The sequence below is a fragment of the Hemicordylus capensis genome, chromosome 3, assembly GCF_027244095.1.
Source record: "Hemicordylus capensis ecotype Gifberg chromosome 3, rHemCap1.1.pri, whole genome shotgun sequence".
NCBI lineage: Eukaryota > Metazoa > Chordata > Lepidosauria > Squamata > Cordylidae > Hemicordylus > Hemicordylus capensis.
This window is the reverse complement of record NC_069659.1, coordinates 239,503,959-239,521,555: the sequence shown is the minus strand read 5'-3', so window position 1 is coordinate 239,521,555 and position 17,597 is coordinate 239,503,959. Positions and strand designations below refer to the sequence as shown.

The following is a 17,597-nucleotide window of genomic DNA, read 5'->3' as shown; positions in this document are numbered from 1 at the left end:
GCTCCCTATAAATCACTATGCCTAAATACACAAGAGCCTCTGTAAACTACCTAAAACCCCAAACCCTACACTCATCAGTAAAATCTGTAGAACCTAAAGGTATCAAATTCGATTTGCCCCAATTTATGAATAAACTAGTATTTTTAAGCCCGTTATGATAACGGGCGCTAGCTTTATCTCCCGCCTTTAAGTGTTCTTCACCTTTTTTTCTTTTTCTTTTTTGCACTTTTCTGTTTGTCTCTCTCTCTCTGTCTCTTTCTTTCTCTTTTTTTTTGGCCACAGTCCCTTGTTCTGAATGTTACCGACCCAGCCAAATTCTTGGCATCCCCTCCCCCTTGACTGCGTCCAACGCTGCAGCTCCAGGTAGCTTTTAGAATTCTTTCATAAACGTGTGTGTTTATAGATAGATAGATATATTTTATTTTCTATGGGTGACACTTTCCCATGTGGTTGCAAGGAAAAGTGAGAGCAATAACAACATTACACAAAAGTACCATAGCGATGCCCTTTCTGTCTGTCTGTCTCCCTCCTTTTCTCTCTTTTTCGCGCTTCGGGAACCCCTACAGTTAATGTTAAATAAAGGGTTTGTACATAAATATTTGTCTAGGGACCCTATGATATCTACAACACAGTAAGAGTCTACAGAAATGACAAACTTGTACAAACACTACACTGAGTGCAATTGTTATATAACATTTCAAATATACAAAGCTCTGTTTTTGTCGTTTTCTTCTTATTTTTTTAATACAATGGTATGTACAGTATCGAGCATCACAGTTTAGTGACTTGAAACAGTCCATATTCTAGCACTGTATTTCCCTTTGGTTTGCTATAAAACCCTTGGTTGGTGTAGTGTTCAAGGACAAAAAAAGACCAGACCCCTTTGCCTTAAGTGCGCTGCTTGGTTTCCACCGCATCCCTTCCTTTTGGCTCCTGTCAGCAGCCTCCTTGGTTTGCGTCCTTCTGCTTTGAAGTCTCCAACACTCCTCTCCATACATGAATGGCCCAGGATGGGATTTTGACAAAACGGATAGAGGAAAGGGAAAGAGTGGGGCGGGGGGGCTAAGCATCAGCTTCGATCCCCGCCTCGCCTCTCCACAATCTCCCCCACTCACTGGCTCCCCGCCCCCGCATCTACTTGGTGTGTGGCTTGCTGATCAAGGAACAGGAACAGAGTGAAACGCAGATTGTGGAATGAGACCAGCTCAGAAGGAGTGTCTCCTGCTCATCTGCCCCTCGGGAAGCAGCAAAAGCAAGAGCTTGGCTTTCTCCAAGTTCCTCACTGGAGGAGAACCTCCCCGGTGTCCTCTCAGTTGCTGGTCCTTGGCCCTCCCCCCCATTTTTATTTTTATTTTGTTTTAAATATGTTTGTAGATTTCTCTCTTTCTCTCTCACTGCCATTTTGGTCTTGGATTCTTTCCTTGGGCGAGGCGACCTCGGGCTGCCCCCTGCCTGCCGCCCCCTCCCGGAGGGCCACTTAGCACACCTCTTTGCCCATGCTGTTCCCGGGGAGGATGTTGAGCTGCGTGAGCTGTGCGGCGTGCTCTTTTGCTTTCAGCCGCAACGCGGCTATGCTGGAAGCGCGTCGATCCGCCACCGTGGTGGCAGGATCCGAGAGGCCGCCTTGCAAGGAAATGCTGCCTGCGGGTGGACTGGAGCTGCCGCCGCCTCTGGCTCCCTGCGGTTCTCGCCTTTGCTGGCTCTCGCCGAGGTTTCAAGAGCCCTTGCTGGCTCTTGCCGAGGTTTCTTCTTGTTAGCTCCGCGGGGCGGCAAGGAACTGCCGCCCACGGGTGGTTTGAGCTTTTCCACGGTGGTGGAGGGCGGGCGGGCGATGGCAGGAGGTCGAGTGTTTGCTGTCAAATGTCCGCCCGTGGCTTTGGGACACTGGCATCGGTGGTCCTGTCTCCCTTGGGCTGTTCTGGGCATGCGCTTCACGCAGGCCCAGAACAGCCCAGGGAGACAGGGACGCAGACGCCAACGTTCCAAGGCCACGGACACTCACTAAGGGCTTTATTATATAGGATTACCAAACTTTTGAACTAAAGAATTCAAATGTATTATGATTCAAGTTTACCATATATGGCAATTACTCAATAAAATGAATAATGAAATCCTACAAATTTCAAAATGTGGTTTTACTTCCCTTTTGCAAGCACATAAATAAAAAATTCTATGGTACACAGATGGCCCTCGAATAATGATTTTGTCAATTTGTGGGCCACCTCCCTGTATATCAATTTATTTGGGGGGGGGTTAGTTTTGGTTATTCACAGTTTTCTCCCCCCCCCGAATGTATATACAGTTTAAATAGCCACTTTCTCTGCTTCTCAACCCCTCTACTAAGCTCAACGATGGAGAGTGTTCCATCCACTCTTGCCTCTTGTGCCACTGATGCACAGATAGGTTTAGAGTTTAAATAGCCACTCTCTCTGCTTCTCAGGTGATCTGTATGGAAATTCAAAGTTTAAATAGCTAGTGTCACCATGCAGGCTGCTCCATTCACTCCTGCTGTAAGAGTGGGCTGTCATTTGGGGGGTTAGGTCAAGCACTTCAATATCACAGTTTCTGCAAATGTTACCCCCACAATATTAGAGGGCCTTCTAGCTTTCATTTCTCGAACTTTCCTAGCAATCTATGCAAAATGACTGACTGGTCAATAACAGGCCAGACCTCCTTGTATTACTATATCAGAATATATTTGCATAGTTGTCAGAAAATTGGCCATTATGTTAACAAACTATTAAACCTGGTTATTTGTTTTAAACTAGTCTAGAGTGGTGGCTTGTAAAACCCCTGCACTTAAACCCATCCCACACTACGAATAATTACTTTGTAGCAGGGATGGAAACCTATAAGGCGAGAGCTGAGGGGGAAAAGAGAAACAGTCAAGGTGGAATTCAAAGTGAAACTGCATATCACATTTTTTCCTGACAAGTCAGAATGGTAGCAGCGACGACTTAATAGACCAAACTCAGCAGTCCTCAAAGGAAAATTCCCAGTAAAGTGGGGAATAGAACCAGCTGGTCACCACAAATATTGGTTTGTTTAGGTATTTCTAAAATCTTAAAATATACTTTTTATTCAATTTTATGTTTTCTTTGTTTGAGCTGCACTGGTGTCAGAGGTTTAAAGTGAACGTGAATATCATTTAAAACTTTTACAGCTTTTACTGTGTCCCCCCCCACCCCCATTTCTATCTTTGTGAATATCTTACTAACAGGAAATATTTGGGTTTTGGAGTGGAGGGCTGGTAAGGAGAAAGTTTTGGGTGGGAGTTTCCAAACCTCTAGCTGATCTATAAAAATGTATGATTTTTTATCCCTGGCTTCCTGGGGAAGACACTAGATTATCTCAGAGATAATATGAAGTGAGCAGGTGGTACCTCACACCCATCTGTAACTATTCCCCATACTGATCCATACTGGAGCATTATAGGAAAATAGAATGGTGGCCAATAGAAAGCAAGCTAATTGACTTGATTTGTTTCATTTCCCATTATTTGCAAAAGCAAATGTATACCTCCACTAAAGTCTAGACTGGTCAACAATAAGTATCCAGTTTCCTCATATTTAAAAAATATTTGCAAGAATGAAAATCAAACCCATATATTCATAAAAAGAGGGAAATAGTTTTTGCATTATGTTTTTCCTTCTATGTTTATATGTTTATATGCTGCAACACAGCATATGCTTATGGGCTTTTTACCCAGGCTTTTACATAATCATTTTTACTGCTGCTTCTATGTGTTTTTACCTGTTGTATTGTTTTTATGCTTGTATTTTATAGATTTTAAATTTGGTTTGTTTTTATATTTTTAGCTTAATATTTTTATTTTCTTTTTATTGTATGTTTTAACTTTTGTAAACCGCCTTGGGGTTGTTTTTTAACGAAAGGCGGTATATAAATGCAACAATAAATAAATAAATAAATAAATAAATGTTTATATATGTTTATATGCTGCAACACAGAGGGTTTTTTTGTTCTCTGTGTAAAGTATGATAAACCCAATGTATTTAATACACAAATGTAAAGTTTCTAAAATATTTCCTTACCAGAAATCTGGAATCATTATGCTAAATGGAATTTCATGGTGAGATGGCATCCTGAAATTTGTCTTCCATTATCAGAAAGCTGCAGTTAAAAACCTGAAATTAAGAAACCGCTTTTTAAAAAAAGCATGATAGAAAGATCCTGCCATAAGAACATCATCAACCTTAAAAATAGTTTACATTTTGCATTCTGTCTCACAATCCTAAAAACTGTGGAACTGGCACATCTCTGACATTGGCCGTCTTTTCTGATAAGGTACTTTAAATATCCTAAATACTAGGGATGTGCGAAACGTTTCGGATACAAAACGTTTTGTACCCAAAACAGCCTGTTTCGGGTGTTTTGTACACAAAACAAAACACCCATTTTCCAGATCCAAAAGTTTTGTATACAAAACAAAACGTCCCTGTTTCAGCTACAAAACGTTTTGTTGTTTCGGACCTCCATTTTGTGGTGATCTCTGAGTCAGTCTCCATTTTGTGTTTGACATCTCTTTGAATTTCCCACCCTTCCAGCCTTCTGTTCAGTGACCTAAATCATGGGCTGACCTGCTGACAATTCCCTCCTTGTTCCCCATTGGCTCTTTTGCTTCTTCCCACTCTTTACTGAGCCCACATTGGCCAGTGGAAGGGTTGCTAACCCATGGGGTGCTGGGTTCTGCTGTTTCTGTGGTGTTCTGAGTGTAGATTCTCTGGTAGCATATGAGAGTGGATTCTTGTTTTTCACTGAAAATCTCATATGCTACCAGAGAATCTACAATGAACACCTCAGAAACAACAAAACCCAGTACCCCACAGGCTTGTGGGTATGGGGGTGATTGACACCCTATGTGCACCACACAACCCCTCGCCCCCCCCCAAGTGGAATTATGCGGCTGCTGAAACATCCATTATTCCCTATGGGAGAAATCTTAAAGACACGTAAACTTCAACAAATCACAAAAGATCAGCCCTTTGCCCAATTCCTTTGAAATAATTCTGGAAGTTTCCTAGCCCCCATTGGGCACTACCACCCACCACACTCTGCTCTGGGTCATCCCTTTCCCCTTGATTTGAAGCGATACATTTCCTGGAATCCCCATTATTCCCTATGGGAAAATTCTTAAAGATGTGTAAACTTAAAAAAAAAAATCACACACAAAAAAAATCAGCCCTTTGTCTAATTCCTTTGAAATTTGAGTGGTAGCTTCCACCCATTGGACACTACCACCACGACCCACTCTTTTTGCCCTGGAACCCTTTTTAAAAATCCAAATCGATTTGGATTTGGATTTGGAAAATTTGGCTACAAAACAAAACAGGGCTGATTCGGATTCAGAAAATTTGGGTACAAAACAAAATGGGGATGTTTCGATTCGGATACAAATCAAAACAAGAAAATTCCAAAATGCACATTCCTACTAAATACACCTAGCAGGTAGAAAGTCTCATTGAACGTCATGGAATTTATTTTTGAGTAAATCTTTAGGACTGCTCTGTTAGCATCTTTATTAACATTATTGTTACATGTTGAGTAAAAGGGCAACATTTTAGTTTTAGTATTTTAACAGTGCAATCCTTGGCATGTTTTCTTGGAAATGTCTTCTACTGTATTCAGTGGGGATAACATCCAGGAAAGCGTGCACAGGATTGAAGCCTAAATAATTAGCATCATATTCGACTTTTTGAATTTTTTATAGTTTTCTATTATGACATTTATATCAAACATGGCTAATAAGCAATATAGAAAAATAATATAAATGTTAAGCAGTTCAATATTCCCCAGCTATTACAGGAAAGTGAATCATTTATTTTATATGTATAAACGTTCATAAACTTTTATATTTGCATGAATACGTTACAGATTATTTTCACTGGGACATTCCATTTCCTTTCCCACACTTAAAACTGAGACAGTTGCCAAAACAATTTATAAGTTTGTTAAGTGCTTTAAAATTCCCTCTTTATTATCAGTTGCACCTTTGGTCTGTTCATTTTGGTCCAGCCAAACGTTTAGAAAAGGAGCAACCACTTTTAAATGATGCTTGTGACCAGCACTAGACGTTGGGCTGAATTAGACCTTTCTGAGTGGATTACAATGTCAGTCACTCGATTGATTCTTTTGACACAAGAGATCTATTTTGGTATCATTCACAGACCTATAAGGATTTCTTTTGTTATATGCTGGTCTGTGACCTTAATAAAGATTGATTGGTTGATAAATTGTTACATAGAACTAGTGATGCTGCCAAAGTCTACAATTACAGTGCAGAATATGTACCTGTATTTGTCCAGATTGTATGCTTGGGTGTGTTTTTTTCCAGTCATAATGTAAAATGAGATTATCCATTTTACATTATTTTACAAGTTCAACATTCAACAGGCCACATGGCCAAAGACTGCAGCTTTGTGGTATGTATGTAAATATTCATTAATGAGCGGAATAGAGCTGGTCTTGTGGTAGCAAGCATGACTTGTCCCCTTAGCTAAGAAGGGTCTGCCCTGGTTGCATATGAATGGGAGGCTTGATGTGTGAGCACTGGAAGATATTTCCCTTAGGGGATGGAGCCACTCTGGGAAGAGCAGAGGGTTCAAAGTTCACTCCCTAGCATCTCCAAGATAGGGCTGAGAGAGATTCCTGCCTGCAACCTTGGAGAAGCCACTGCCAGTCTGTGTGTAGACAATGCTGAGCTAGATGGACCAATGGTCTGAATCAGTATATGGCAGCTTCCTATGTTCCTACTGTATGTCCCATCCTTAATCTCAATGAAACTCTTGTTGATGACTGTATAACTATATGAAATAGCAGGGACTGGTGTCTGCATGTAATGAAGTTCTGTATGCTAAGTAGTTAACCCTTTATACTTAATGGAGATTTTATTGCTGTGATCAACATGACCAGACTGCTAACTGTGCAAAGTTTGTTGGTCATGACCATGAATATATTCTTTTTGGGAATACATTCTTCTTCACAGTTTGGTTAGCTTAAGCCAGAGAAGAATTAATAGAGTTTTAGTAAGTCCAACCAGACATCCAGATTTCTTGGCTAGTGTCTTGCTCATGATCTTGATCAATTAGGGTTTGCAGGCAATTTGTTTTTGATATTATTAAGCTTGCTGTGATATGGATCTTAACTATCAGTATCAATTAAATATCAATTATAATATTGCATAATGATTTAATCTCTCTGATTATATGTATTTGGCATCCACCCTTAGAATGTATATGGCTCCAAGATCTTAATATATCTTGCTCTTTAATGCTTTATTATACACCAGGAAGACTGTCTGTGTGTGCTGTTATAGATCAGAATTAATGTGTCATTCCATTGAGCAAATGGAATGTTGCCCAGTGTGAAGGTAAGACTCTTCTGCTGTCTATTATTCCTCCAGCTTCCATGGCGGATTTGTCATGGGAACACTAAGAAAGCAAGAAAACATTCTGCTGACATGTATGAAGGGTTAAGAGAGTGACTTGATGAAAATGCCTAGTTCTCATGAGCTGCCTTTAGGGGAGAGTCTGTAATGCTGGAAGTAGCACCACTGATTCTGTAAGGGCTGCTGTTCAAACAGATCCTTCTAAGATGCCACAAAAATATCATCTACAGGGATGTCATGGTGTGCAAAACTGTAGCACAAAGACATGCAAAGACTCCTCAGAAGCATCTTGCCAATTCCACTGAGCAAACATTGTTAATATTAACAGAGGAGAGTCCAATAGTTACAGGGATTTTCACTGAGCTGAAAAATTGAGTGGCTTATCTTATAATACTGATGCCATGCATAATCATGATTACCAGAGTAGCAGATTAGGGTGGCACTCAAAACTAGAGATTCTTATTAAAAAAAGAAGAAGAGTCTCTAGTTTGTGGAGGAGGCCACCATTTCGGTCCTTTTATTCAAAGAGCTACTGTGTTATGCAACATATTTTTACCACTAATATCAGCAATCTTGGATTTCAATGGCATATACGGAGTTTCCTAGCCATGTTAGGAAATAAAAGACTTGCACTCAAAATGTGGTGCTTTTATCTGCTAATAATGTTAATTATAGAGTTAATTACACTAAATTACGTGATTATTAACTGCTTGACAAACAAGCAGAAGGTTGCTGGTTCGAATCCCCATGTATGTTTCCCAGACTATGGGTAACACCTATACCAGGCAGCAGCGATATAGGAAGATGCTGAAAGGCATCATCTCATGCTGCTCGGGAGATGGCAACGGTAAACCCCTCCTGTATTCTACCAAAGAAAACCACAGGCTCTGTGGCCACCAGGAGTCGAAATGAACACAACAACACCCTTTACCTTACCAGCCACAGGATCGCAATATGTTAAGTAAATATGTTAGATAAATAAATCAACCTCCTTCCACAACTCCTCTCCCTCCTGCCTTAGCACAACCAGGATTCAGTTCAAAGCTACAAATTTCTCCACTTTACCAGAATTAAACTGAAACAAGACCTGAATGCACTAACCCCATGGCGTTTTCCATCCAGATTACATGCTACAACAAGGGTAAAATGCTTCGGCTTGGCGGGATCATATTGAAAACAATCCCCAGAATCTCAGACTCTGGCAACGGGGGAAAAAATGCTATTTTTCTGCAATGGACTTGCAACATTGTAGCACTATAATGCAAAGATAACATCCAAAAGAAGCCATCAGAAATGTGAATGGCACCTTGCTGTCAGTGAAAGGACTGCAGGTCACAAGACAGGAAGTACGGAAGCATACTTAGCAGATCAGTAGTGACTGGAAAGTACCCTGGTTAAGAAGGAAGTTAGCTAGCCCTAATAGGTGTTAACAGGTGTTGGTGTATCCATCCAGGAATCTGTTCAGGGGGGAGCTTACAATAGCAAAATACCGTAGAGCTTTCACACTAGCATGCCTTGATGTTTTACCTTCTCCTGTGTTTGAAGGCAGGATCAAACAAGTCCCTTATGCAGAGTAGGGATGTGCAAAACGTTTTGGGTACAGAACGATCTGTACCCGAAACAGTGAATTTCGGGTGATTCGGATCCGAACCGAATCACCCACGAAGAGCCCTGAATAATTTCAGATCCGAAACGAGTCACCCCTGTTTCGGATCCGAAATATTTGGATGTTTCGACCCTCCATTTTGTGGCCAACAGATCCCCCTCCATTTTGAGCAATGACGTCTATTTGAATTTCCCGCCTTTTTGCCTCCCACTGACTTCAATGCAAAAAGGTCTGATGTGACGTCTGCTCTAATTTTGGGTCCCAGGGGAAAAATAGTGGGGTGGGGTGGTAGTGCCTAATGGGTGGAGGTTACGACACCAATTGCAGAGGGATTGGGCAAAGGGCTAGTTTTTGGTGAATTTCTGAAATTTTGGTGTCTTTGGGGCAGATAGGGGGCATAACATGGAATCTGGGCCAAAAGAGTGGGGTGGGGTGGTAGTGCATAATGGGTGGAGGCTACCACCCCAATTTCAGAGTGATTGGGCAGAGTGCTGATTTTTGGTGAATTGTTGAGCTTTACGCGTCTTTAAGGTTTCCCCCCATTAAGTATAATGGAGGGTGTATCGCTTCACGTTGGGGGGGGGGAAGGGGTGGCCTAGAGTGGTGTGGGGTTGGTGGTAGTGCCAGGTAGGGGCAAGGAAGCTACCTGAATTTTTTCAAAGGATTTGGGCAGAGGGCTGATTTTTGGTGAATTGTTGAAGTTTACGCGTCTTTAAGGTTTTTCCTCATAAGTTATAATAGAATGGAGCTTTCAGCAGCCCCATAAGTGCACTTGGGGGATGCTGGGGTGGCCCAGAGCGAGTGGTGGTGTAGTGCACATAGGGTGCCAAACACCCCCATGGGTTGCTAACCCATGGCGTACAGGGTTCTGTTGTTTCTGAGGTATTCTGAGTGTGGATTCTATGATAGCAAATTAGAGTGGTTTCATGGTGTCTCATTGAAAATCTCATATCTCGTAAATAAATTGGACTCAACTACAAACATGTGCAATCATATCACCAGCACTCCCAAACTCTTAAGGACGGTCAACTTTATATAAAAAACAACAAAAGTAATTTGATTTAACATTCATAACAATCTTAATGATAATTAGTATTTACATAGCACTTCTGAGTACTCTGAACATTTCACGTACATTGTTAACTTACCAACCACCCTGTAAGTTAGGTCATTTTTAGCCTACTTTCCAATAGGCTTATAAGATCACCCGGCATTCTGTGTGTGTGTCCGTGTGTCCATGTGTTTGTGGGTCTGTGGGTCCCCCACTATCAACTTCGCAATGCCTGGAAAAATATGAACCAAATCGGGTACAGTTGTAGGGACACATAGGGGCACCTGAATGGCGTAGTTTGTGATGATGTCACCCACCCTGATCCAAGATGGCAGACAGGTAAACTTTTGATGGCTAACTTGTGAACCGCTTAACCAATTTGAACCAAATTTGCTACAGCTGCAGACACACATAAGAATGCCTAAATGGCATAGAGAGTGATGATGTCATCCACTCCAATTCAAGATGGTGGCCATGTGAACACCTGAGGCGCAAGCGGGCTAATTTGTGGACTGTCTAAGCGACTTAAACCAAATTACATACAGTGGCAGTGAGTGACACACAAGGACACCTCAATGGAGTAATTTGTGATGGTGTCATCCACCCTGAACCAAGATGGCGGACATGTAAACATCTGAGGCACAAGTGGGCTAACCGGTTAACCACTTAACAGATTTGAACCAAATTTGCTACAGCTGCAGTGAGACATAAAGATGCTCAAATGGCATGGTGTGTGATGATGTCATTCATTCCAATTCAAGACGGCGGCTGCATGAACCTCTGAGGCACAAGCAGGCTAATTTGTGGACTGCCTAACCAATTTAAACCAAATTATGTACAGCTGCAGTGAGTGACACATAGAGACACCTCAGTCGCGTAGTTTGTGATGATGTAATCAACACTGATTCAAGATGGCAGATGTGTAAACTTTGGAGGCACAAGTGGGCTAACTTGTGAACTACTTAACCAATTTGAACCAAATTTGCTACAACTGTCGGTACACATAGGGACACCTCAATGGCATGGATTGTGACAATGTCATCAAACCCAATCCAAGATGACAGACTTGTACACTTTTTGAGCAAGTGCACTAGCCTGTGGGCTGTCTAACCAATTTGAACCAAATTTGCTACTATATGGACACATAGTGATGCCCCAACAGTGTAATTTGTGGTTATGTCATCCACCCCAATTCAGGATGGAGGACGTGTGAACTTTTGAGGTGCAAGTATACTAACTTGAGGACTTTGTAACCAATTTGAATCAAATTTGACACAGTTGTAGTGAGTGACACAGGGACACCTCAATGGTGTAGTTTGTAATGACGTAATCCACCCTGATCCAAGTTTGTGGATCCATGAATATTTGAGGTGCAAGTGATCTAACTTGTGGACCTCAATTTGAACCAAATTTAGTCCAGTTGTAGAGACAGTGAAATGAAAGGAGTCTGATTAGTTCTTACTAGAACAAGTTATCATATTGCAGATAGGAAGTGATGCTGAGAGAAAGAGAGTAGCTTGCCTAAGGCCACAAGGGACATCCTAATTCATACCTAAGTATCCTTGCCGCTACATTGTGCCAGCTCTAAATGGTCAAAACTACTACTGTCTTCATAGCTGTGGTACAGGTTGTCCCCCCCCCCCCATTTTGATGACATTAAACAAAATATTTGGAGTGATATAAACTTCATAATGCCTGATATTTTCACTTTTTAAGATACTTGGATTCCAAAGTTTGGAAAATATTTTTGCAGTTTTCTAGAGTAGTTACAGTATGTAAAAAAATCAAATGCCAGATTTCTCCCCTGCCCCCAAAAAGAAAGAGACAGAAATGTGGAAAGGAAATGGAGACTGTGTAGCTGTAGCAGGTTCTCCTGTAAACCCTGTCAGCTGCAAAATAGCTCAAAGCCAGTTTCCCATCTTTTTTTTTCAGGAGCACTTATGCTTCTGAAGAAGTCCCCTTATGACTTTTCAGTAACAACAACTGCATCATTCAACTCCAAAAATAGAAACAGCTCACAACTATGAAGGATACATCTACACAACATATTTAAAGGTGTTTCATAGTAATTATCTGTCACAGGATACCCCATGGGAGGAGAAGGGGAGCTAGATATCTGGAACAGAACATCTTATATTAATACCAAACTATAACTGCTAGAATTCTTTAAGAAAAGGCATGAAAGTTAAATTGACAGCCTGTGTGGTTATAGTCTCTGTGTGTTGACAGACTATTAATGTACTTTAATGTTGCTTCCATATATTAAGTTCTAGTTATGAATATTAGGACTGTGCAAGTCAGAAGATTTGGAAGTATATGTTGGAATTCACCACCACCACCACGAGGAGACAGCCAATCATAGGCAATTGTCCAGGCAGTAAGGTGGTGAGGTGGGGATGCCAGAATATTATAAATTTATTCAAATTAATCTTTTGACCCTGCTATATCAAGAGCTGTCAACACTAGCAATAATGTATTTGCATGAACCTGGAAGTATACCTCCAGTGTTCGTGAATTAAAGAGATGTTTGAATAGATCACCTGCCCAGATGATTGTCAGCTTCTACTGGCAGCAGGGAGGTTTGGGGTGGGTGGGATGCCCCTGGAACTACCATAATGCACCATGTGACTGCACAGTGCATTATGGGGATCCCCTTGATGCTGGCTGGGAGCCCCACAATCTCCCAGCCCTGACTGCAAGCATCCGGGGCAGGCAGATGATTGGAAAAATGAGGTTAAGGGAGCACTGGGTCCCTTAACCTCATTTGAAGGTGGGCTGCGGAAGCGGGTTTGCTGCTGCAACACCGCCAGGAGCCAAGTGGCTCATGTGCAGGCAAAATGAGGCTGGGCTTCCTTAGCCCCATTTTGCCTGCATGTGAGAATAACCTTACTGTTTTCTAATAAAGCTGCTTTTCTAAACCTTGTGTACCACTTACGACAAGACAACAATTTCTCAAACTCTTCTTAACTGATCCTGGAATAGCATTCAGAAAGGAAGTAATCACACACCTCAGTTTGACAACTTCAGAGATACCATATATCAAAAATTTCAAAATATCCCGACTGTCTCTGTTGACCTTCTCTGGACCCATTCCAATTTGTAGGGGTGTGCACCGGACCGCGGACCTGCGGTTCGGCACTGGGGTGGGGGGTTCCATTAAGGGTGGGGGGGCTTTACTCACCCCTCCCGCGCTTTGCTGTTTTGGCGCCATAATTAGTTTAAAAAATGCGCCGCAGAATCGCTCGCCGCCCGCTCGCCACTCCGGGGCTCCTTCTTGTCTTCAAAATCAGGCGGCAGGATACTTCCCTGCCGCCCCCGAAGCCCCCTCAAGCCATTTTAGCTCTTTAAATCTCGCCCCAGACCGAGTGCTATAGCGCTCGGGCGGGCGGCAGGGAGATGTCCGCCCGTCCGCCTGCCCCCTTCCCTGCCTTCTGCGAAGTGCAGGGAGCCTTGAAGGCTCCCTGCACTTCGCAGAAGGCAGGGAAGGGGGCAGGCGGACGGGCGGACATCTCCCCGCCGCCCGCCCGAGCGCTATAGCACTCGGTCTGGGGCGAGATTTAAAGAGCTAAAATGGCTTGAGGGGGCTTCGGGGGCGGCAGGGAAGTATCCTGCCGCCCGATTTTGAAGACAAGAAGGAGCCCCGGAGCGGCGAGCGATTCTGCGGCGCATTTTTTAAACTAATTATGGCGCCAAAACAGCAAAGCGCGGGAGGGGTGAGTAAAGCCCCCCCCGCCCTTAATGGAACCCCCCACCCTAACCCTCCCGAACCAAAACCACCCCTTGTCCGGACCGGTTCGGAGGCCAGTAGAATGGCCTCCGAACCGATCCGTGCACACTACTACCAATTTGTACATTCTATGTAAAGTGCACACTGAGAATTGGATTCAATATTCCAGATGAGATTTGACTATATGGAATAAAGTGGAATTATCATTTCTTTTGACAAAAACTATGGGTTTATTATGCCATCTGCAGATGTTTGAATATTCCCTCTACCCCTTCATCTAAATCATAGATAAAAATGTTGAAGGATACTGGGCCCAGGTCAGAGCTGTGCAGCACCCCACTTGATTCCTTCCTCCCATTTGATGAGAAGCCATTGATGAGTCAGATTCCAAGTGGTTGTAAATCCATCTGACTGCATCATCATCTAACACATATTTGACCAGTTTGGTAATCAGCATATAATGGGGGGAATCTGTCGAATACTTTGCTGAAATCAAGATAAATTACCTCCATAGCATTCCCACAATCATCTAACTATGAAGACTTGGACTCATTCAAGGTAGATACGAAGATAATCAGGAAATACCTATTAATCCTGAACTGCAATCCCAATCCCTTAGTTCCTGCATGAATCATTTGCACTTAGTAGTTCCACTTTGGGGAAAACACAAAATAGGTGCTGAGTAGTTCTGTCATCCCTTTATCACTCATTAACATTTCACTATCCTTACTCAGCAACAGATTTACTGTTTCCAGAATCATCATATTTCTTCTAACCTCTGAAAAGTGATTGTCCATACACAGTCTTTATAACAATGTGGTGATAGACAGATCTGTGTGATGAATTTCATGATAAAAATTATTTTATGCACTGCTCTCCAAAATTAGCCCCCTTCCTATAGCTTTCTTAATTAAAGCTCAAGACAGATGTAACTTCAGGAATGTCTTCAAATATCCTTGACTGCCTTTTATAATATAATTTGTTATGAGAGCAACATATTGCTACACTGAGTGCTTGCCTTCACAAAAGTCAGCAGTTTATAATCTCACTTTGATCTGGCCTGTTTTATTCTGCTGTTTAAATGAAAGGTGTTTGCTTGCCTAGAAACAAAGGCATTTGTGACCATCTGTTGCTGATGCTTTTTTAAATTCATCCCTTCCCTGGCATTTTTTGACTATGTTTACAAGAGAAAATTTGCAAAGTTCCTAAATACTGGGCATAATACACCATTATATTAATGCCTGTTATTATGAACATGAACTACTCAGGGAAAGCAAAGTGTTTGTCTTCTTGGTCAGTGGCTGCAGTCCAGTGCTTTCTTTATATATGCACTGGACACAATTAAGTGCCCATAGCTGATCAAATAAATAATGCAGGCTTGTAGGATATTTGGAGCTTGGTGGAAGCCAAGTGAGATTTGGGGACTGAAGATAAAACCCACAACGGGGGAAATGTGAAGGATGAAGCTCAAGTCCAGGTGACAGGGGCAGGAAGAGGTGGGGGCTTCTGTGTCCATTCAGTTGATAATGCAAAACAACATGGCACTATCTATCTATATAATTCTCCTAAATGTACACGTCATTAACCCCATGTGTGGCAGCTCTCGCGAGAGTTTGCGAGCAGCTGCCCAGATAGCAACGGGAGAGGAAACAGCAATGGCAGCTGGGTGGGAGGCCGGTGGGCCGGCCACCGGGAGGAAGCATGGCGGTGGGCTGGAGGAAGCGGCGGGCGGGCTGGCCAGCCGCCGGGAGGAAGCACAGTGGAGGGCCGGCTGGCCAGCCACCAAGAGGAAGTGTGGTAGCGGGCAACTAGATGAGCTATTTCAGATATAGCTATGAGCTATTTCAAACAATTCAGCTATATTTATTTGGATAAATTTGGGTAGGAAATTTTTTAGAAGGATCCATGGCAGACATGATGGGGCTTTACCCACCCTATCAGAACAGAATTAAGACTGAGGAAGCTGAATAATGATTTGAAATATTAGGGCCCTTAGGTGCATACATAGGCAACCTACAGAAACAGGAACATAAAGAACTGCCTTATACCGAGTCAGGCCATTTGGTCCATCTAGCTCAGTATTGTCTACACTGAATGACAGCAATTCTTCAAGATTTCATGTAGGAATCTTTCCCAGCCCTACCTGAGATCCTAGAGACTGAATCTGGGAACTTCTGTATGCAAAGCAGATGCTCTACCACTGAGCTATGTGCCCTTAGACCATGGTGGTAGCCACACGGACTTCAAGAAAGGGCTTTGAGGCATAAAGTAGTACTGCTGACCTCTCACAAAAACACAAACATGAAAATCAGTGGCTGCTGAGGTGAGTAGAAGAGGATTAAAGTGAACAGGGAGCTCACAGACTATCATCTAAACACAATTTTATTAATTTTTTAAAATGTCATTTATAAGCTTGTCCAGATCCTTATCCCGTCTGCATGGAGGATCCTCAAGGTTAGGCCTCAGAAAAACCAAGGGGAGGGGCTTGTTCGTAACCCTTGTCCTCCATCTTGGTGTCCACGTTCTCTGTCACAGCCTATCCTTGGAGGCCTATCCTTGGAGGTCTGTCTCCTCTCCTTCATCATTGGCCTGCCCCCTTTTAAAGGCCCCCTCACATATTGTGCAATCCCAGCAACCCTTGATTAAGCCCCCACCCCTCTTTATTAATCCTAGCAATTGTCTACCAACCTCTGTTGTGGCATCAGCAGTCCCTTCTCCTTCTCCTCCCCCACTCCACTCCCTCCTGTCTGCTTGAGGCACATCACTGACGTCATCGCGATGCGATCATCACGTCATCCTCCATTGCCCTGCCAAGGCCTCCGTTCCTCAGGAGCCTCCTGGCTGTTCAGGCTGCTCGCCTCCACCAGGTCCCTGTTTGAGTCGAGCAGCTTGACCACCTCTTCCTCTCCTGGGCTGAAACCCACCCCTGGAGCTCCATTGGCCCCACAAGTTGCCACCATGAAGGCCCTGGTAAGGCTAGTGCCAGGCAAAGTCACTTTTCCTGAGTTCAAAGTAGTGTACAACATAAAGCAAAAATCAGAATGACCAAAACAAAATATACTGCAAGGCATCGGACAAAAGCTGACAAACATCAAAAGTGACACTACTGAACCAAATGTCAGACAGAAGAAACAAGTTTGAGATCATTTCCAAAAAGTAATCAAGGACAAGGCATTGAGAACATTGGAGGAAAGATCATTTCACAGCCCCTCCCTCCCCCCTCTCGGGGCAACAAATATAAAGGCCATGCTCCTGGCTGCATTTTCAGGAATATTCATCAGTGACTCACCCCAAGGTTTATCTATCCCAAAGCAAAGATAAAAAAGGAAAGTAAATATATCCAAAAAAAAAAAAAGTAATTTGTCTAGCATGTACTAGCAGCTGTCAACAAGCATGGAAATGAATATTCAACTTGAATGACAGTCCAATCAATTCATCACACTGGATCTTTCAGAATCTGAATATTGTTCCATACATGACATATTTGAAGTTTGTATTTTACTAATTTCAGTATTCCTAAAGTAAGGACTTTGATGCATGAATTCAACATTGTAATATAGATTTCAAAGTTGATAAGCTGCAGTTGTTAGCTTTGTGAACAGAGCTATTGAGGAAAATTAATTTTGATCTGGCTGCAAATTCAAATTTGAATCTACGGCCCTCAGAATAGTCTAAAGTTCTGTCACTCCAACATGCCATCACCTAGTCAAATGACAGTTTTAACAGCTGCTCTTTTTGCAAAATGTGTCAAACATAGGGAGGGGGACCTGGATAGCAGAGGCCATTCATCTTTGCTATTCACAGACTG

At 42.6% G+C, this 17,597-nt stretch overlaps 1 protein-coding gene across 1 annotated transcript in view; it reads right to left on the bottom strand.

The window, feature by feature from the left end:
- Positions 1-17,597, bottom strand: part of PCDH15 (protocadherin related 15) — a 1,296,732-nt gene that overhangs the window by 888,819 nt on the left and 390,316 nt on the right. Inside the window, 1 exon segment of the mRNA XM_053307474.1 lies at positions 4,053-4,145. The gene's annotated coding sequence lies outside the window, so the exon portion shown is untranslated.